General features: G+C 36.2%; 2 long non-coding RNA genes across 2 annotated transcripts; both read right to left on the bottom strand.

Moving 5' to 3' along the window:
• Positions 1–17,027: 17,027 nt before the first annotated feature.
• LOC145234748 (uncharacterized) lies at positions 17,028–18,637 on the bottom strand. Its single transcript, XR_013861338.1, has 3 exons — positions 18,350–18,637; positions 18,211–18,278; positions 17,028–17,661 (listed from the first exon to the last, which is right to left on the bottom strand). It is a non-coding gene; the product is annotated as an uncharacterized LOC145234748 (long non-coding RNA).
• Positions 18,638–19,251: 614 nt separating this feature from the next.
• LOC145234749 (uncharacterized) lies at positions 19,252–19,588 on the bottom strand. The gene is made up of 2 exons (XR_013861339.1): positions 19,415–19,588; positions 19,252–19,300 (listed from the first exon to the last, which is right to left on the bottom strand). It is a non-coding gene; the product is annotated as an uncharacterized LOC145234749 (long non-coding RNA).
• Between the last annotated feature and the right edge of the window lie 3,427 nt (positions 19,589–23,015).

Below are 23,015 nucleotides of genomic sequence, written 5' to 3'. Positions count from 1 at the left end.
ACAAAGGTCAAAAGGCGACACGTCACCCTGTTGCGTGCCTTCTGTCGCTTTATGTTTTATAACCTGACGATGACAATAGTACTTGTCGAAACGTAGTTATGCTCTACACAAATATATTGGCTCTGATTTTTTTGCTCAGATTATTCAAAACCGTGAATAGTGTACCTACGCGCAAAATAAGCTTGTTAATCATATTGCACATAATTATAATCACAGTTTGAATCGTAACGCGGGCAGTAATGCATAATTTCTTGGCAGCTAAAACAATGCTACTATATTACAAAGTGTAGCATTTTGGATCTCGTGTTTTATTGCAAATAAGGGCCTATATGTTACAGTGCCTTGTGTGTCATTTGTTTTCCATATACCAAAGCCCTGGTTTGCAGCACGTGTGTTTTACGGTGGCCCTTCAAAACGTGGCTAGGACGTGATATAAAAGGGAAAGCCCCAGGAAAAATCACCGCCCAATTCTGACGCAAGAAAACCTGGTGTCAGAAAGCGCATTACCGCAAAAGCGTGACCTCAACGCACGCATTGAGACGTTGTTCGAGCTGCCAGAAGTGATAAGCTTTCGCAGACTGAAAATAAGTGGTGGGCATTCACGTCAAATCGACCCGAAACCGATTTAGCATCAAATTACGCCCACATATGGCTTAAGGCACACGTGCCTAAAAACTAGTGGAGGGTTTTACGTCGACCAATATAACTTGTGTTGCTTTTGGGCCCAAACTTGGCGTATCAGGTACCCACGCAAAAAGGGCAAGGGAGCTTATAATTACTTATTTTTGTTACCTAAAATACATATTTCTTTCGTCGCTACATAGATTATAATCTAATTCTCCCAGTAGGTTCTGTAAATAAAATGTACAAAGCCATGACATTTACGCATTCACGTCATAAGGGAAATTTTCAGTTCACGTGGTAAATTGCACGCAAGTATATATTCGGTGCTCGTGAACGCTGACCACGGAGGCAACGTTTTAATATTTCCCCTTTTAATTCTTCCATCACATGTCGACTTACGCGTTTAGGCAGAATACTATTGAAAACCCGATGAGGTGTAACATAAATGAGTTTACGCGCACCATCTGGCTTGTAAACGTGAATTGTGTGAGCATTTTTCATAGAACCCCCAGATATATATTTTGGTTGCCTCTTTACCTCCATCTAGTGCAGGGTTTTCCAAACTTTTTTGGTCTTGGTCCCAAATGTCTATTTAATAGCGATTCGTGGCTCATCACGTGCTGCAAAGAGCACAAACAATTTCTATGAACATTTAACTCAAAAACAGGCGAGATGGTTTCTAGCAATTTATTTTTAATGAACTTCATTTGAGATTTAAGGACTATGAAGGTTTGAATGTAATGCTGCCCAAAAAGTATAATAACGTATAGTGTAAGAAACGAAAATTATAGAGAGACTTACGGAAAATTATTGGGTCCGCAGACCTATCAAATCCGAAACAGAATCAACCTCGGGTAATCCGCACCCGATTAGACCACAAAATCTATCCGGATTACCTGAAGATTCGGTTTATCCGATGTCGTGCTTTTTCAAAACTTACGTTATGTAGACAGTGGTTGTTCGGTACAAATCGCTTTAATTAGAATTAGTGACTACCCGATATAAAAGAAAAAGAAATTTCCTTTTTTTCGTTTACAGACTATTACCTAAGGAACTACAGACTATTACCTAGTCATTAATCGTGTTTTGAAGCAGACCACCCAACACGACAACAAAGTAATCTTCTAGTCCCGTGGCAGGCAACTTTTTTTTCAACAGCGGAGTTCCAAAAACATCACATGTTCAGCAATTACTGTAAGGCAGTGGTGGCCAACCTATGGCGCATGCGCCAAACGTGGCGCATTGCATGATTAGAAAGGGCGCATTGCCTTCTTTTGATAATCATGAAAATCAAATTAATAAACTAATAAATAAATAAAGTAAGCCAGCCCTATTAATTGTATATATGTATACATATATATATTCATGCACAACATTATTCAAACATATCTTTATTTCCACTATTCTTCTTGCAGTTAAAAATATGAAAAAATAATATAATCACCAGTCACCACATTTTTTGTCAGTTTACAATTGCGGCTCGTTCCGGTCAAAGTATATATAAAACACAAGTAGTCCAGCCCATTGTAACGCGATAGAGCCTCATGGACGACATTTTGTGTCCAAATTAATACAGCAGGTATAGGAAAAAACACATAAATATGGCGCATCCAACACAGAATGTTAAAAAGTTGGCGAATGGTATGTAGAAGGTTGGCCACCCCTGCTGTAAGGGTTCAAAGCGGTGGTGGGATTCATCCGGTTCTATAGAACCGTCTCACGAAATTTTATGAGATCAGCGAACCGGTTAGCATTACTAGTTACTATCAATGGGCTTTTTGTAACAGAACCGGCTGAAAAATATGACTATTGTGAATTATTGTGATAGAACCGGATGACAAAAAATGGAATCCCACTACTAGTTTGAAGTTACAAAAAATTGACCCCGATAGCTAACTCCTCATTGTATCTAACTCCGGTATCTAACTTTCTACGTTGGTTACTGACCACTTGGCTCATCTGTCGACACGACACAAGTTTGGAATGATTATGAAGCATTTTATTTGTCACGTCACAACAAGAAAATGTGCTGAGGCAATCTTGTGTTAATGCATTTATATGTTGGGGGGTTAAGGCATTGAAGTAAAATCATGTAAAAAAGGTTAGTAACACAAAATGGGAAAATTATGATACATTATTCGGACTGAAGGGTGTAATAAAGGGCATTATTTGGTGTATTACATATTAGTGTAATAGTATTTCAAAAGATTTGTTTTACTGCTGGTTGGTGTTGAACAGCAACTAAACGTTGTGTCTTTTCTACATTTGCCGAAGTTACTGTATATTGCGCTTTAACAAAACGTGAAAAGGCTTAAACAGGCAAAACGTCGATAAACAAAGTAAAGCAATCAAATCAACAAATTAATTAAAGTTTATGCCGAAACGACAAGTAGTTAGCTATATTTCAACACTCTAATCATTTTCCACTACCAATTTGTCAAAACCTAATAATGTACATGATTATACTTTATTTACAATTACACGTGTACTTTTAAAGTGCTCAAAAAGGTGGTCTCCTATTGGTGTTACAAACACTTCTGAATTTACACAACAAAACAGCATAAAGACAAACATTATCATATTTTTCCGTAGTTCCATTTTTGTTGTTTGTGGTCAATGATGTTCTGCTTATGTGGCTAGGAGGTTGCAGGTATTTGTTTGCGCCTGTATACATTTCAGCAGAAAACAGCCTTCACGTTGACCTTTGCATCGGGCAGTTTTAACAGCACATCTACGTGAAAAAGAGCAATGTTAAACTACAATAATATTTGCTCTATCACGGCACTACCTTTTTGTTCATTGTTTCTCAAACGCTTTTGTGTAGTTTCCCACTATGTGATGATTTGTGTCATATATTAACAATAATGTTGTTTATTTGATTGAAAATACTACTTTGTGTTTGTTATGAGCCCGAATTCGGGCTCTAATTTCAGACCCGTGTACAATTCTAACATGAGGTACCAGGGGTTACTTTTTTCACGTTTTTTTTAAAATTACTATTTGAGTATAGTTCCCCTTTATACTTTAGGGTTGGGAATAATATACGGCCTTTTTGTTTTATGTTTTTCTTCTTTGCTTGTCGATAAGAAGTGGAAAACTGGTCCAGTTTTTGATGTTGTAACTTGCGCAACCGTATGCTATTGCGAACAAAATTGCATTCTTTTGATTTCAAAGTTTTAACTCTCTTTATAAGTTGCCTGTTTCGGTAACAAAACGATCAAAAAATGCCATTTTTTAAACTGCATGTTGCGTCGTTATAAGTAATACTACCCATTATTGTGTTAGATAAATTGAACAGATGTCGAAGAGATTATATAGTGTAAATGCGATCCATAAACTGGTAAACTTAAACCATTAAAAGGTACCAAGTATTAACTTACTGAATACATGGCTTGCAATTCAACTTATGCTTATTGTTGTGGGTCCGTGGTATCCAGAGAAAAAACTGCAAAATAATGCAAAATAAAAAATAGAAGTGAAGAATAATTAACAGGAAAACAACAGCCAACACAACACTCACCTCGCTTTGTAATTGTGTTCCATCTGTAAGAAATAAACAAAAAACACTTAGTTGCAGAAATACAAAGTTTGGGCCTCGGACCCTTGAATATTTTTATGTCAACGAATTGTTTCATAATACATAACTAAATGTTATTACAAACTTACTGCCTTTCAGTAATTTAAAATCTTACTTTAAATTACAACAATCAAAATAGAATTTAAATTCGCGTATCTATGTAGCCGGACTATTGCTACAATCTTCCAAAATCACAGAGCCATAAATTTGCCTGCTCTGTCTACAAAACGTCTTAAAGCTATAAAACAAATATTTCGTCCACAAGGATTCATATTAACCAAACTGGAAATAAAAGTAGTAAAAAAAGGTTATACAAATTACTCGTTACATCGGTCCCCAAAATTTATCTCATAACTACTTTTGCCCCAGCAAAAACATGTTAAATTGCCTAAAACGCCAATTTAAATTGATGACTTGCTTTAGTTTGTAACTATGTAAAAATTGTTGATGCACCGAAGTTATGCGGGCGACGGAAACATACGCTGTTTTGGTAAAATATGACGTTTTGCCAAAAAACAAAATTTGTATGTGAAATAAAAGCCTAAAATTACACAACCAAGACATATTTTGGGATTGTCTTGCGTTGAAAACTTAACATAGACGAGGTAACTTTTATCACCCACACACAGTTATTTTCAAAAATCTTTAAAATTTATTCTAGGCCTGGCCAAGGATGGCAGTACGGTACGGTACGGTACGGTACGGTACGTATTGCGTTGACCGTACCTCGTTACGTTGAGCGTACCACCGTACCGTACCAAATGTCAAAAAATCAAAGCGTACCGTACGAAAAGTTGCGTACCGTACCTTCAAATATACCAATCGGGATTAAGTTGGATACATTTTATGACAATATGAGACGCACGTAAAAGAGAGGTGTCTAAACTCTAAACAAGCTGTCCCATTATAACGAGCTTCTTCGAAATGAAAGGTTGATGTGTTTTCTACGATGAGCTCGTGGAGTGACAGTGCGTAATTTTTAACAGCATGTTTCTTAAAATCATTGGTGCGGAAGAGACAACAACACTAGCTAGCTTTTTCAACTAACTGGAGAATCAATTACAAATGCCGAGTTAATCTCTGTTCTTTTCATGTGCGCGTTATAATAATACGTCTACGTTACGTGTAACCATAGGCGTCACTTTTTGTAACTTCACTAATGCGTGCAACCACACGAACCCACCTCAAAGCCCAAGAAACTTTCAATAGAATGTAACATTCGTTAAATTCTTTAAAAAAACATTTTTTAAAATAATATTCAGTTGAAACAGTTTGCTTTAACGTTTTATTGGTTTAGCAACGTTTAGAAAATGTTTCATCAAATTGTTGCTCTTGTATCACCTAAAGTCTAAACTAACCATTCATTACAGTACAATCGTATTGTACATAATAATGGCTATGCATTTACTGCCAACAATTTGTTTGACGTCACAAACAAAGCTCTAACCAAAACACGTTGCAGTTTCCACGCGTTTTGTTGCGTTTTGATGCCAGCATGCTTGTTTGAGAGTTCCCAAATTTCTTCAGATTTTACGATGTTTCGTACTATACCGCTACAAACAAATCAAAATTTCCACGGTGGCCGCCACCGTACTTCACAAACCCACCCCGCTTTCGCCCAATCGGCGCCTATGCGTGTAACCCTCCTTTTGCACAGTAAGCACACATTATTAGGCTGGGAAGTCATAAACTTTTTTGAGCACTATTTTGGTACAGGGACATTGTGATAAAATTATATAATAAACAACTCAAATTCCAGTTTTGAACATGTTTGATATTATCTGCAAATGGTAACGATGCAAAAATGACCGTTTGATCAACATTTATTATGCGTACCAGCAGTGTTTTTTTAAAGTGTTTTAAGGTGTCAAATTTCTCCAGCGGTTTCCCAAAATTTGGACCTGCAACTACAGTAGAAAAGTAATGGTTGTTTCTCGCTATTTCTTGTCGATAATACGAATATAGCCTACGATTAATAGTTCACCTCCGGAAAAAAGAATAAGTGGAGGTACAGCTAACAGCTGAATCAAAGAGTTATTCACAAAAGAAGTGCACCTTCGATACTCGTCAATGTTTATTTATGATTTATGGCGCATAATGATCAGTTTTTACGTGTGGAAACATAACAAGCAGAAGCCAACAAGCACATTTTGTTTGATTGTGCAGCAAACTTGTTTGGCGGCCGTGTTGGGCCGGCTGTTTGGTTGCTGTCACAATCATTTAAGCTGTGCTTTGTCGAATAATTCATTTTATGTTGCGTTGATTGTATGTAGTTTAAATGCCTAGGTTTGTACCGCATCTTTAGATATTAATGTTTGTCCTAAAGTAACCTTTGAAATCAGAAATAACGTAATAATTGCTTTTCTTGCGAAACCTAGATTCGAGTTAATTCTATTCCTTCTGGACTCTTCTCTGACTTAAACTGAATATTATGAAGCTTATGATGTCATAAACGTATTTACTCAACCTGACGTTTAGTTTTAACAATTGTTTGTGACGTAACTTAACCGAAGCTTCTCGTAGGTGGGAGAATATTTTTGGCATTATATAAGGCGGCATATTTTGAGTGTAAAAGAGAGAAAGGACAGAAATTAAGAAATACGTTGAAGTGCTGACAGTTGCTATCAAGTTTTAATGCGTCATTTGCAAGTGCTATTGTAGATTACATCGCCCTTTTTGCCACTTCTCTGAAGATTTTGATCAGCGATCTCAGAAGTAGAACTATTCAGTCGTTAATTGATCAGCGAAGTGGCAAAAAACAAAGGACCGACGAACAGTGAAAGTGCGAGCATTGAAGGCGTTGGAATCTGCAAACAACGAAGAAATGGAAGCTGGCGGATGGGAACGGGATTGCGAATCTGTTTTGTTGCATGAGATAGAACCTGAAAAACTTGTTCTGTGATTGTGCACTGCCAGTAACCTAATAAATAATTCGTTTAAGCAAATATGGCTATTTTTTGGTATTTAAATGAAACACTTGCGGTCTCTTAAAACTACTTAGCGGTCACCCAAACCAAACCTTAAAAAAAACCTGCGTACCAGTACGGTGGAACGGTACGCTTTTAGTACGGTGGTACGCTCTAGTGAAGGACCGTACCCGTACCTCAGCTTTCTTTGCGTACCGTACTTATTGATGAAATTTGCTGCGTACCGTACCGTACTGCCATCCTTGGGCCTGGCCTGATTTACCGAAATAATTGTGCCGAACCATTTTTTAAATTTATTTTAAAAGTCAATACTACAGATAATAGTAAAGTAAAATATTTTAAACCTACCTTCGTAGGCCCTAGGACATCCATCGATCGTTTGACAAAAGAATACTGCCATCAGTATCATCATGTACAACGAAAACAGGCATAAAATTTTCATATTGTAACTTGCTTTGCTTGAAGTTGTATCTGAATATGAAATCGTGGCACTTGCACTGAGTATTTATACCCAATGCTTAGACGCGGTTGTCTAACTGCGGTCAGTAATGACTCGCCGAGTGATATTTCTTGGGATTTCCCGGTTATTTATCGTGGTTTCCAGGGGACACGGGTCATAACCCACTTGTGGTTTGCTAAGTAGCTAGTTGCTGAACTTGACCTAATGTCAAACAGCCCTAAAACGCCTAGTTCGAGACCAATTGTGTATTGTGTTTGTTGTCTTGGTTTTTCCTGAGCCTTCAATATATAGGCCTCTCAATGAAACTTTTGGGCATAAACGGGCTTCTCAAAATCAGTTCGGGCCGGGTTTCGGGCTTATACTTTTGAGTTCGGGCTCCAGTTTCAGGCCCGTTGAAAACTCTAACATGAGGTACCAGGGGTTATTTATTTCACGTGTTTCAAATAAAAAACCTCAATATTTGAATATAGTTTCCCTTCATATCTTAGGGTGGAGAATAATATGCGGCGTTTTTGTTAGAGTTCCCAGTTTCATGTTTTTATTCTATTGTTTGTTTGTCGGTAAGAAGTGGAAAACAGGTTCAGTTTTTGTTGTCACAAGTTTCGCAACCACATGTTGATGCAAACGAAATTGCGACCATTTATTTCAAAATTTCAACTCTGCTGATTGCTTCTCGGTAACACGCATAAGACGTTGCTTCTCGGTAACACGTGTAGGGACGATATAACAATAGCCTTAATACCGTATATGGCCGGTTAAGAGATTGCTAAAACTGGTTTCGTTCGATTATAAACCGTTTAAGCTTTTGTTTAGAAAAAAGGCAAGGCTATTTAACCGAAACAAATATATTATTACATGCGAATCAAATGATTAAATTCGATTCAAAAATCCGATACAATACGAATACTTGCTGGTTGGTTTTACACTTCATTTGAAAATGACAAAAGAATTGTGGAAACATTGTGCTTTTCCTAGTTACTTGGTTCCTCTGCTTCTTGACAGAACTGACAAGTATATATATGTATAGATACGGCTTTTTTCCAAGTTTAGCCAAGGGCCAATAATACCATAATTCATTGCCGTTGGTAACAAATGAGATCAATTTAATGTTCTAAAATTTTCATAAACATCCACTTTTTGCCATCAAGCCTTGTGAAAAAAACAAACAAGAAAATGAACTACAGACTGCAAATCTCCTAATCATTGTTTTCAAAGCAAGCACTACAACAAAATATTACCCTTTTTGCAACCCGTATCTGCTCGCCTGGTGGTAGGCAACCTTTTTATCTACTCCTTACGTTGGTTGCTGAGCACTGAGCTAATCTGTCGACACGACAAACGTTTGTAATGATTATGAAGCATTTTATTTGTTACGTCACAACAAGAAAATGTGGTGAGGCGCTTTTGTGGTAATGCATTGAAGTAAAACACTAATAATATACAATTAGTAACACAACATGGAAAAATAGGTTATATTCAGGTCACGGAGTTTAATACAATGCTTTATTTGTTACAATACATATAATAAGTACAGTAAAAGCTTTTTTTAATCCTGTAAGTGGTGATAAAAACAAAACGAACAGTTATACTTTAGATCAGGGGTGGGCAACATACGGCCCGCGGACCGGATCCGGCCCGCGGACAGTTTCCGGTCTTACATGATAATGTGGCCCGCGGCCACAGTCTGCCGCAATCCCCCATTACTTGCTTACTACGTCAAATTACAGTTGTAACGCACAGTAACGCTCCCCAATAGCAAAAAAATTTCCCGCCGTTTTACCATTGCACCATACGTCCATTGTTACGACATAACTACCAACCTTGTGTGTGTCCTACTTTAACGGTTTTCTTTGTTTCCACACGTATAGCCTAGTTCAGGGATGGGGAACCTGCGGCCTTTTAGGGCACTAAGTGCGGCTTTCGATGGCAAAATACATTTTTAAGATGTTGATATAACCGACTGCACCAGGCGCTGAAAAAAAATAGACAGAAACGTATTTTTGACTTTATTGCAGATTATTTTTTGATTAGTTCCAGGGCAGCGGTTTTCAAACAAGACCCATGTGGTCCCATAGTGGTACATAAAGCGATTTCCATAGGACTACCAAAAACTCCAGGTTAAGCAAATTCTAGGTTAAATATATCCTGAATGTTGTAGTGAAGATGAAAATGTAGTGAGGAATTTCAATTAGCTGGGACCGTAAGTCCTACAAACTACGAGGAAATAGCAAAACGACCATTCTGTAAGTCAAAAAGTTTGAACATCACTGCCCTTGGCCTGGAAAATAGTCTATGCGGCCTACACGAGTGTCGATAAATCGTTTGGTAGCCTTTATAACCAAAAAAGGTTCCCCACCCCTGGTTTAGGTGGTCAAAAATCCGTTTTAAATCACTGGATAAATACGCGATTAATGTATCGATTCAGGAATCCGACCCGCCGAGTACTTCATTTTCCCATATCAGGCCCGCCAACTGGAGAAGTTGCCCGCCCCTGTTTTAGATTGTGTTTTACAAGATTTTGCTGAAACTATAAAATGGTGGAATTTGTCTGGCAGTAGTTATAGAGCTATATTCCAATACTCAATCATTTTCCACATACACATTGTCAAAACTTAATAATATATAGCATGATTATGTTTTATTTACAATTACACGTGTACTTTTAATCCCAAAAAGGTGGTCTTCTATTGGTGTTAAAAACACTTGATTTTACACAACAAAACAGCATAAAGACAAACATTATCATATTTTTTCGTAGTTCCGTTTTTGTTGAATAAGGTCAATGATGTTCAGCTTGTATGGCTAGGAGGTTGCAGTTACTTTTTCGCAACTGCATACATTTCAGCTGGAAGCAGTCTCCAGTACCTTGCACTCTACATCGGGTGCTTTTAACAGCACATCTGCGTAAAAATGGCAACATTATACTGCAAAGTATTTGTTCCATCACAGCACTATCTTATTGTTCAGCTCAGATGTGAAACAGGAATAAAAGTCGGTGGTTCTTAATATTTTGATACAGTTTTCCACTGAAGTCCAATCCCACGTTCGAAATTTCCCCTCGGTTATTTTCATGATGATTTGCGTTATATAGTGACATATTATTGCGAAGATAAACTTATCACGCTAAAACTGTGCTTGGTATTCTGACACAGATGTCACCACCGTCATTCTGGCAGAATTTTAGCTAGACCATACCAAAATAGTTTTGAAAGTTGCAGGTACGATACCTAAATAGATTAAACATATATTTTTAAAGTGCACCAAATTTTACAAGAATGTGTACACTTACGTAGAAAAGAAACAAACAAATTGAAAAAATTAACCATAATTAACAATCTCCGCATATGATATTGTTTAAATGGCGATGGATTCTTGTAGAAAATAAAATTTCCTCTCTAGTGATATTAATCTCCGTTGGGATAAATTTGGCAAAAAGCACAATACTTTGAATTTTGGCTTTTACGCAAATGACGTAAACGGTCGAATTCGGGCCATGTTCAAGAGTCGAATTGGTCAAACTCCCTAGACAGTGGTATCAATCTCCGTTGGGATAAATTTGGCAAAATGAAAGCATAATACTTTGAATTTTGGTCTTTACGCAAATAACTTAAACGGTCAAATTCGGGCCATGTTCAAGCGTCAAATTGGTCAACCTCAACAGATGATATTGTTTCAAAATTAACAGATTTTTGTAGAGAATAAAATTCTCTATCCAGTGATATCAATCTTCGTTGGGAAAAATTTGGCAAAATGATAGCAAAATACTTTAAATTTTGGCTTTTACGCAAATAACTTAAACGGTCAAATTCGGGCCATGTTCAAGGGTCGATTTGGTCAACCTCCGCAGAGGATATTGCTTAAATGGCGATGGATTCTTGTAGAGAATGAAATTGTCTATCCAGTGATAAGAAATTTCGTTCTTAAACTTTTGAAATGATTGTCCTTGAATTCATGAAAATTGTCGAAATGTTTTCTATGGAGAGGTTGGTGTGGTTGTTAAAGGTTAAAGTTTTTTATGGTTTTATTGTTTACTGATTAATGTTTTTTTTGTGTATTTTTTTAGTTTTTCTAATGGTAATTATAGTTATACTAAGATTGAATTTTCAATTTATTTGTTTCTTTTCTTTGTTAGTAGGCTATACACATTTTTGTTAAATTTGGTGAACTTATGTTTAATCTATTTGGGTATGGTACCGACAACATTTAAAACTATTTTGGTATGATCTAGCTAAAATTCTGCCAGAATGACGGTGGTCAGATGTCGAAGATATTATGATGTAAATGCGATCCATAAACTGGTAAACTTAAACCATTAAAAGGTACCAAGTATTAACTTACTGAATACATGGCTTGCAATTCAACTTATGCTTATTGTCGTGGGTCCGTGGTATCCAGAGAAAAAACTGCAAAAGAATTGTAAATAAATAATGGATGTGAAGAACAATACAAATTCCTCGTTACATCGGTGCCCAAAATTTATCTCATAACTACTTTTGCCCCAGCAAAAACATGCTAAATTGCCTAAAACGCCAATTTAAATTGATGACTTGCTTTAGTTTGTAATTATAATAAAAATTGGTAATGCACCGAAGTTATACGGTCGCCCAAAACATTCGCTATTTTGGTCAAATGCCGTTTTGCAAAAACATAAAATTTGTATGTGAAATAAAGCCCAAAATTACACAACCAAGAAATGAATAAGCAACAGACTAATTTGTTGTTACAAAACCCTGTTTTTGTTCAACTTAATTTGGGTTTGTCCGCTTTTACATGGAAAAATTAACATAAACGAGGTAACTTGTATCACCCACATACAGTTATTTTCGAAAATCTTTAAAATTTATTCTAGGCCTGGCCTGATTTAACCGAAATTATTGTGCCGAACCATTTTTTAAGTTTATTTTAAAAGTCAATACTACAGATAGTAGTAAGGTAAAGTATTTTAAACCTACCTGTGTGGGCCCTAGGTCTAGGACATCTATCGATCATTTGACACAAGAATACTGGCATCAGTATCAAGCAAAACGAAAACAGGCATAAAATCTTCATCTTTGAACTTGCTTTGCTTGAAGTTGTATCTGAATATGAAATCGAGGCACTTGCACTGAGTATTTATACCCATTGCTATTGCTTAGACGCGGTTGTCTAACTGCGGTCAGTAATGACTCGCCGAGTGATATTTCTTGGGATTTCCCCGGTTATTCATCTTGGTTTCAGGGTGGCACGGGTCATAACCCACAGGTGGTTTGGCTGAAAATCACTTTTACTTGGCGTAGGCCCTCTCCAAAATTTTCGGCTGCCTACGCCGCTGTCACAGTTACGTGGGTTTGAAAGCAGTCCATGAAATGCACAAAAATAACAGTGCACTTAAGTTTTATTTAATCAACTAATAGCAGCCAAAATGCGCCAACGGTTTGGTTGCACAAACTGTTAAGGTTTTTAATCAGTGGTTGGATTCAATTTTTTGGTCATCCGGTTCTATCACAGAAGTCATAAAAAATTCCATTGACTGTTACCAGTAATGGTAGCCGGTTCGCTGATCTCATAAAATTTGATATACTTCTATAGAACCGGTGCGAACCGGCTAAATCCCACCACTGTTTTTAATTGATCCATAATTAAACGTATAGTTTCACTGCCACAGAGCTGCAACAGTTCATGCTTAAATGAGACCTGAGTTTACACTTTGTTATCAGGTCATTTGTTGCCTAAATTCCGTGCTGTAATCGATTTTTTTAAACTGGGCTTACAGTTTTGCACCAGTCATCAATTCAAACACATTTATGCAGGTTTCTTTTCCCCCTTCTTGTTTGCAAAATATACTGTTTTGCACATATCATAAAAGGTGTTAAAAATGAACTAGTTCATTACAGGGTTAACATAAAATTGTTTCCAAACATTAATTAGCATTTTAAGTAACTTTAGGACTTAATGCAAGAAGGCCACTCTATCGCATGAAACTGTATTTAAGTCAGGGAGTCGAACCGCTTGTCATACGGGTTCAGGTTCGGTTCGGTTCGGGTTCACTTCGTTTTGTTTTTAAGGGTTCGGGTTCGGTTCAGGTTTTTAAAAATGCATATTTTAGGGTTCGGGTTTTGTTCCGGTTTGGGCAAATTATCCGGTCCGAACCGGTTTGCGGTTTTTAAACCGGTTCAAATTTTCATTCGTTTCAATTTAATTCTACCTATCATCTTCCTGGCCTTATCACACCCCAAAAGATTTTTAACCGTGCACTGTTATTTTTGACACGCCGTATAAGTGTTATCTCGCGTATATTCTTAATTAAGTGCGCTATTTTGAAAAAAAATCACAAAATATAAAACAGACTGCATTTTTTACTGGTTCAGTTCCGGTTCGGGTCCAACGCCAAACAAAATATAGGGTTCAACTCCGGTTCGGGTTTTTAGAAAATCGTAATTAGCGGTTCGGGTTCGGTTCGGGTTTAATGAAATTAACCGCTCAAACCGGTTCGCGGGTTCGGGTTCAGTTCCGGTTCGACTCCCTGATTTAAGTCGATTTGGACAAATCTAGTGTTTGTTTTGGAAACCGCTTTGTCTGTCTATAAATAGCTTCGGCGCAACTTCAAGGGCACCAGAAATGGTGATGCATGCGAAGGTTAAAATACAGCATGGATCAATGCACTCAAATCACGTAAAGTCCAAATTACATTCATACATTCACATCACGATTATGCACCTAATTGTTGCATGTACAATTGTACGGCAGTAAATTTTCCCGTGCGCCAACTTGCAAAAAACTGACATATGTATGCATGGGCATGCGTGGGTTTGCAACAAGGAGCTAGTAACATTAGTTTCCGTTTTAAAGTCGTTGGATTCTGCAGTATCGTGCTTAATTGCTGCTTTGAACTTATCAAGACTTGATATGTAAACTTTCCGTGTGTCAACTTGCAAAAAAGTGAGATATATATACTCTCTGCGTGGGATTTGCAAACAGGAACAAGTATATACCACCGGTTTCCGTTTTAAAGTCGTTTAATATTGCTTTAAAATCGTACGTATTTTTTACTGTAAACTTATCAAACCTTATTGACTAGTTCATAAAATAAACATCAGCAGGTCATTTGCCCATAAATCATTCACAAAGATGACATGCTTGGCGTTTCTATGATCATCGTTTTGCAAAGAGAAATGAAAGGTTGCAATCGGTCCTTGCCTTGGTTTCCAAAAGGGTGCTTAGCAGTTACTTTTACGTTGTAAAAACGTAATGTCTTATTGCCGCTTGCAAGATGCAGCAGCTTAAAGATAGAGCTCATATATCATTTCCGATCAACAGTATATTGGCAGTTATTGGTGAAAGGCTTTGATCATAAAGTTCGTTAAACCACTTTTCTTTGGAAATTGAAAAGAATTGTGACTTTTTCATTAAACTAATGCATTTATTAGCTTGTTAATTGCGATGAAGAAGTCTTCACGTTTATCGCAGACTGTTGTGTAATGTTTGATTTGATGCAGCACATTTAAATTATCTTTTTTGCCAAAGTTTTAATTCAAACCAGCTTATTTTTGTCTTTAATTTTACCACTGTCGTTTTTGGTGTCAATATGTCTAGGTGGGCTTTATCAACAATAAGATTTTTTCTGTGGTATAATTAACACCTTAACGCCATAGTTTATAACTTTTTCAAGCATGTTGACAAAGTAAATTTTTATTCCGAGGTACAATTTACAGGCCGGTATAACACAGTTATTGAACATAAAGTATATTGTAACATTATTGTGGTTAATAAGACTGCTTTTTATGACCAATAAATATGAGCTAGCAAAAAGTGACGTACACGTTCGCATTTCGTCTTCACCAAGTCATAAAACACAAAAAATGTTCCCTCTTTTAATATTTCGGGGCACACTTAGAAATATTTTAACACTGCTGTAAAGTAATACATTATTTTCTTGTTTGATGCAACATGAGTGCTCAAATTATTTCACCACGTCAAGTCCCTAATTTGATTTTGTCGCTGCGTCAGTGTTGAAATTCTATTCGCTGTTCAAACAAAAACAATACCACTTAACATATCACCAACCCCCCAAAAGATAACAGTTTTGAAATAGATTGAGGCCATAAGATACTTTACCTGCTGGTAAATTTGCACGATGGCGTTGTGTGTTTAATCACAATCCTTTGTTACAAAACAATCCTTTTCCAATCTAACAATTTTCCCCGAATCATACTTTAGTACATAGTTGTATTACGTACGATTTTCAATTAAAGAAATGGTTTTGTTTGTAACTCTGACCGCAAAATTAGTATTTAGTACTTTCACCATACACGGAGGTCACGTCGGAACCCACTAAAGTTTCATTTGGGCCCACGAATGGTCCGCAGCCCCTAGTTTGCTATGCTTTCTGGGTGATTTTAAATGTCAAAGACTTTGTTTCTCCTAAAACAGTTCACGTTTCAGTTAGGCACTAATTAATTCGGATTTAGTGCTGCGCCACCCTTTCGTAAGACTCACTTCAAATCAGGGTTTTGACGTGGTCCACGTTTTTTTACGTGTTCTTGGAATGACATTGAAAATATTATTTTGTTTGGCAAATTTTTTAAGTGCTTAAAGCTCAAGTCTGTACGTTAGCTCATTACAAATTTTGAATGTTACTTAATTTGCGTCTATTTCGCAGGATGCCAAAATTGTTTTTTTTCCGCTTAAATTTGCCCTAAATGTCTACAACTTCTATATAAACTAGTACGACGATTGGAAGGCTATTCATTACAGGCAAATATTTATTATTCACTAATTTATGTTAAGCAAATTCCATGCACTTTGATTTAATAACGTTTTCTTCTTTGCACTAATAATACGCCAATGTTTTGTTTAATAGGCATTAACGATGCTAATATTATATTCTCATGAATAACTTTAAACTTTAAAGTTATTCTTTATCAAAATATTGCTTTTTTAGTCTGCAAAAAGTAGGGCGGACAAAATACAAAATAGTTTGTGAACTTTAAGCTAAACGTTGAGAATTACGCTGCGTAAAATACTAGAACAGTAGTTGTCAGACTACAGGGTCTGCTGGCCTGTAGGCACATTTTATAAGTGGCCCGAAAATCAGGGTTGCCAACTAAAAAATTAGAATTATCAGTGTTGCCAAATCATAAAGTGGCCTGGATTTCTGACTGGCCTGTAGGAACGTGCCTACTTTGCCTAATGGTTAATCCAGCACTGAGGACTTATGGGTGTTTCTCACTAAAGTCACCCAACACGACAACAAAACATTGCCTATATTTCTTTTTACAACCCATATCTGCTCGTCCCGTGGTAGGCAACCTTTTTTCAACAGCGCAATTCAAAAACATTACATTCAGCAATGCCGGTTAAGGGTTGCAAGTTAAAAAAGTGTTTTAAAGCACTTGACCTAAATCGCACCTTTATATCTAACTTATTATGGCTAATCTGTCGACACGACAAACGTTTGGAATGATAATGAAGCATTTTATTTGTTACGTCACAACAAGAAAATGTGGTGAGGCGCTTTCATGGTAATTAAGCATTAAAGTAAAACACTAATAATATACAATTAGTAACACAACATGGAAATTAGGTTATATTCGGATCACAGGGTTTAAAACAATGCATTATTCGGTGTAAATACATATAACAAGTATGTCAAACGCTATTTTTCAATCCTTTTGGTGTTAAAGACCAAAACGAACAGTTATACTTTAGATTGTGTTTTACAAGATTTTACTGAAATTATAAAATGGTGCAATTTGTATGGCAGCAGTTAGCTATATTCCAATGCTCTAATTATTTTCCACTAACATTTTAATTTATAGGCCTACATGATTATACTTTATTTACAATTACACGTGTACTTTTAGAGTGTACAAAAAAGATGGCGGTTCTGTTACAAACACTTTGATTTTAAACAAGAAAATAGCAATTATAAAGACAAACAATATCATTTTCTTCCGTTTTTGTTGTTTGTGGTGGTTTACTGGTCAAAGAGGTTGAGAGCTTCGCAGGTATTTCTTTGCGCCTCTTCGCATTTCAGCTGGAAGCATTGTCTATCTTGACGTAGGCCTACACATCCTTTAGTTGTAACTGCACATCTGCATGAAAAAGGACAATATATAAGTATATTTGTTCTATCACAGCACTATCTTTTTTGTTCAGCTAAGATTCACTTGTTACAGAAACAGGATTATACTTAAGTCAGTGGTTCTCAAATTATTTGGTTTCCCACTAAAGTCAATACAGGATCCGGTCCTTTTAGCGGAGTATTGTTAGCTTTAAAAAAGACCAAAAAGGCTTTATTTCACCAACTGGCCTTTTATTCATGCTAATAAATTTGTTTCGCGTAAATGTTGTTGGCATTACACTAAAAACAGCACAGACAACAAGTAGAACGTAAACCGTTGGTCTCTTATGAAAATAAATGTGAGAACTTTTGTAGGCTACAATATGCTAAAATTTCGGATGTTAACTGTGTTTTTGAAAATTAATTTCGGACTCAGATTTTACGCCAAAATTCCAGACATGATTATTTAAAATTATCACGCTAAAATTGTGCTTGATAAACTGACACAGATGTCTAAGCTATAATAGCAAAAATGAGATCCACAAACTTTTTAAACCACCAAAACGAAGTGTTGACTTACTGAATGCATTCCTTGTTATTCAAATCTCTCCAAATATTTCTCCGAGAGTGTGGTATCATAATGATAAACTGAAAAAGAATTGTCAGTAAGTTCTGGATGTGAAGAATAAATTGTACAAAAACTCAAACACAATACTTACATCGCTTTTTGATTTTGTGCCATCTGTAAGAAATAAACAAAAAACCCGATTAGTTGCAGAAATGCAAAGTTTTAGGCGTCTGAGCTGTGAACCCTTGTTCAAAAAATAATTCTATAATACGTAACCAGGATTTATAGGGGAGAGTGGGGGGGGTTGTTACAAAATTTGTTTCGCTGCAATTTTGGGGTTGAATTATTATTCAGATCATCCTGATTTTTTGTATGGAGTTTGATATGCCCCCAAGTCTAGTAAACATCTTACCAACAAAATAAATTGGTACTTGTAAAAAAAAATATTTCACGTTTTCTGGTTGATGCTCTGTTGTAACAACTCACCCCATGGTGGGGGTGAGTTGTTACAGTACTTTAGGGAGGTTTCCACATCCACAAATGTGACAATTTTTATTTCTTTTATTGTGTGTTTTGTAACATAAATATAATAAAACCACTTTTACTCATCTTAACTATTTATTTTAAGTTATAATCAAATTATACAATTTTGTTCATCACGATTCAGAAATTCCAATCCAAATTTGCTAAATTGGTGACATCTTTGTTTCTAAAGTGAACAAAACAGTTGTTTAGAGTCCAAAAGTAAACTTTTTGGAATGGTAGCAATATCAAGTATCTTGTTTTGCACCAACATTTAAGTTTCTTTCATAAAATAGAAGTCACATCACAAGCTTGCATGTACAGTGTGAGTATTGTAATATCAAGTATCATTGTATGTCACAAATCATGTTGTTTATTAAAATAACAAAACAGATCGAAGGGTTTATAGAACGAACACAACACAGTTTACAATCAAATTCATTTTTAAAGTACTTTATGTCAATGAATTCACAAACTTCAACTTTTGACATAACTTTAACCATGGAATGGATGACATCCTATATTCCTTACAGTTTCTTGTCCTCGATATAGTAGTAAGTTTTCAAACTTGGTCCAAAACCTGGATTTTACACACATAATTAACTTTTTAGAAAGTAAAGAGCTTGCAATAACAACATATTGTCACCAAACAACATTTTAAGCACATTATTTATTTACAAAAGTTAAGTATTACCTTTCTCAGGCCCATATGTTAATCATTGTTCCAGATGTGGGACACCTTGTAACAACTCACCCCACCAGCATGGTGCAACTTAAACCAATCTGAACTTAAAATTAGCTAAAGTTTGCAACTTTATTCTTTTACAAGTTACTAACATAACTATCACTTGACAAAAAAACTTGCATCATATAATTTTTTAAATTGTGTGCTTTAGGAGAGTCGATTTAGCTTAAGTCCAAAAATTTACTTTAGACACCTCAAAATAGCAAAATTTGAGAAGTCAGCGAAGGGCTACTCTAAAATACGCAATCTACGCAATCTACGCAATCTACGCAAACTATACGCAATCTACTAAAAAAAATTAACTAAGATGTTGACGGTTAGGGCTATTAGGGTCAGGGTGAGGGTTTGTGATACAAATAACTTTATAATTTAATTTCAGATGCCTTTCAGGTCTAATTTTCTCACAAGTGTTAACATGCGGTACCATACAGTGTTTAGTACCACTCTCAACACATATTAAGCCCAAACTGGACATCTAAAACTAAATTATAGTGTTATTTTTATTATAAACCCTCACCCAGACCCTAAAAGCCCTAACCGTCAACATTTTTAAAAGTTGCATACGTTTTATAAGTAGATTGCGTACAGATTGCGTAGATTGCGTAGATTGCGTATTTTAGAGGAGCCCGTCAGCGAATACCCGCACAAATTTAACCAAATTTTGTCACGCTGGCCGTCCCGGATGTACCAATCGACATGCGTAATTCCAGCGGTTTCATGAAAACATTGCCGAAGTTATTCGCGTTGTAACAACCCGCCCCTGTAACAACTTACCCCACTCTCCCCTATTAAAAATCAACTTTTAGTTATTCAGTGTTTTAATATTGTGTAATTTAAAATACGAATTTGATTTTATATTTACACCCGCATACAATTGCTACCATCTTCCGAACAACAAACGAATGTTTTCAACCCGGTTTTATATTTAGGTCACAAGACACGGACTTGAATAGTAGCTTTACTAAGAACAAAATTGCCAGCAATGTAAAATAAAATATAGACATTTTATTAAGGAAACGTTTTGACAAAAACAATTGACATCATCATTAGAACTGAATAAGACACAAGCGCAATCAGGTTTCATATTTTTCCGTCAACTGGTATGAAGTTACACAAATTACTCAATTTTAGTTTCTAATTGTTGAGACCTCATAGCCTCTTTTACCCCAGCAAAAACAGATTAAATTGCCTAAAACTTTTACATTGATGCTTCAATCATTACAAACATGGTTGATTTGAACAAAATAAATTTAATTTTGAACAAATTTAATTTAGAGTTTGAAATTACACTAACAATTGTAATTGGTGATGCACAAAAGTTTTGGTCAACCGAAACATGCGCTATTTTGGTCAAATATGCCGTTTTGCCCCAAAATATTTTACATGTAGAATAAAAGCCTAAAATTGCACAACCAATAATGTAATATGCAAAATATTAATTAATTTTTACAAAACCCTGTTTTTTTGTGCCACATATTTTGGGTTTGTCCGCTTTTAAATGATAAAAGTTATTTTAGAGTGATATTAACCCAGTATCACTAACATACAGTTCTTTTCAAAAATCTTTTAACACTGGTAAAACTTATTCCAGGTTTAATTCAACCGAAATTGTTGGGCCGAACACTTTGAGGCGGGTTTGTTGCATTGTTTTGTCAAAAACATCTAAACTTTTTGCCCTACTGTAATGACTTATTTTTTAACACGGACCAAACAACAATAAATTACTTAAACCAGTGGTTCCCAAACTTTTTCATATTTTTTCCAAAACGGTCCCTTCGCCATTATTTCGAGGGCTCGCGGTCCTTAGGACTAAATGTGTATTTCACACAAACGAAAGTTGATTGCAGGATTTCAGCTAGTAATGCAAAATTGCGCATAACAATTATCCTAAGACAGCATGTGTCATCACAAACAGGACAAAAACATTACGATTGTGCGCGAACAATTACATTGTTTGATAGAATTCATTCAATAAAGGCAATTGTTTAGCAATGGAGACAGTCAATTCTCAATTCTACTTTGATTTAAACTTATTTAGTGGCACAAACTGACGCCAAATAAGATTATAGAATTACTTCAACCGCTTCGCGGTCCCCCCAAAAATGCCTCACGGACCCCTAAAGGACCGCCGACCCCAGTTTGGGAACCGCTGACTTAAACAAATAACTTAAAAACAATTTACAATTATGAAGCTTTTAGTTCAGACGCGCAATTTGTTTATTGGTTTAAATTCTAACTTTCTTCAAACGATGTCGCAAAAATGCAGAAAATCCAGTTGCTTCGTATTAAATGTTAAATATTTAACATGTCAAAAAAATCAATACCACAGACAATTTGAGGTAATGTATTTCAAACCTACCTATCGGACTTCCATCGACCTTTTGACACAAGAATACCGGCATCAGTACCAAGCACAACGAAAACAGGCATAAAATCTTCATCTTGTAACTTGCTTTGCTTGAAGTTGTATCTGAATATGAATTTGAGGCGCTTGCACTGAGTATTTATACCTATTGCTTAGACGCGGTTGTCTAACTGTGGTTGGTATAATGACTCGTCTAGTTATTTTTCTTGGGATTTCCCCGGTTATTCATCGTAGTTTCAAGGTGGCACGGGCCATATGAAAAAAATATGAAAAAATCGGGTCTGATGAAAGCAGTCCATGTAGCCTAATGCCCCGAAATAATAGTGCACTCAAGGGTTCTAAGCGGGCCTGAAATTAGAGCCCGAACCCGAAAGTACAAGCCTAAAACCCGGCCTGAACCCGATTCGTTTTTGAGAAGCCCGTTTAGGCCCGAAAGTTTGATTGACAAGCCTATACATTAAAGACCCAGGAAAGCTGGTGCATTTAAGTTTTGTTTAATTAATGGATAAGCCGAATGCGCCAATGGTTTAGTTTTGGACTAATCCTTTTAATTGAGGTTTTTAATTGGACCACAATAGTTAAACGCATAGTTTCACTACAGCAGAGTAAGACTTTGCTTGTTGGGTTTGGGTTTATTTTTTAAGCTTGATTGGGACCTAAGTTTGAACTCTTTTATCATGTCATTTGATCATTTTTTAAGTAGGGAGAACAAAATACAAAATTGTTTGTGAGCCATAAGCTTAACGTTGAGAATCACGTTTTGTAAAATACTTAGAACAGTTGTTGTCACGCAACGGGGTTTGCGGGACTCTTGGTTGGAAGGGTCGGAACCCACGGCACGCGAGCTAGATGTAACTGTTTTGATGACTGCTTCTGCTCCTGGCATTATGTTAAGTTAGACAAGCATTTGTGTTTGGTGTAGTGCAGTCATTTATCGACGAATTCCCCCCTTAACAATTCAAAACATTTACATTCCCCTCTAATACACTACATAGTAGATGCTAAACCATACAAAGATCATTTAAAATTGGGTCTTTTATTAACTTTACAGGTCATATTCCCAGAGCTAAAGTGTCAATTTTCAAGTCACGCGTACAAATTAAAGTAAATTCCTCCCCTTACATTAAAAATTTAGAAGGATTCCTTCCCGGTTGGAAACCACTGTTATAGTGTATCAGCCCAACA

Source organism: Phallusia mammillata, chromosome 6 (genome assembly GCF_965637545.1).
Source record: "Phallusia mammillata chromosome 6, kaPhaMamm4.hap1.1, whole genome shotgun sequence".
Lineage (NCBI taxonomy): Eukaryota > Metazoa > Chordata > Ascidiacea > Phlebobranchia > Ascidiidae > Phallusia > Phallusia mammillata.
Note: the sequence above shows the minus strand (reverse complement) of the source record. Positions and strands in the feature narration are given on the sequence as shown.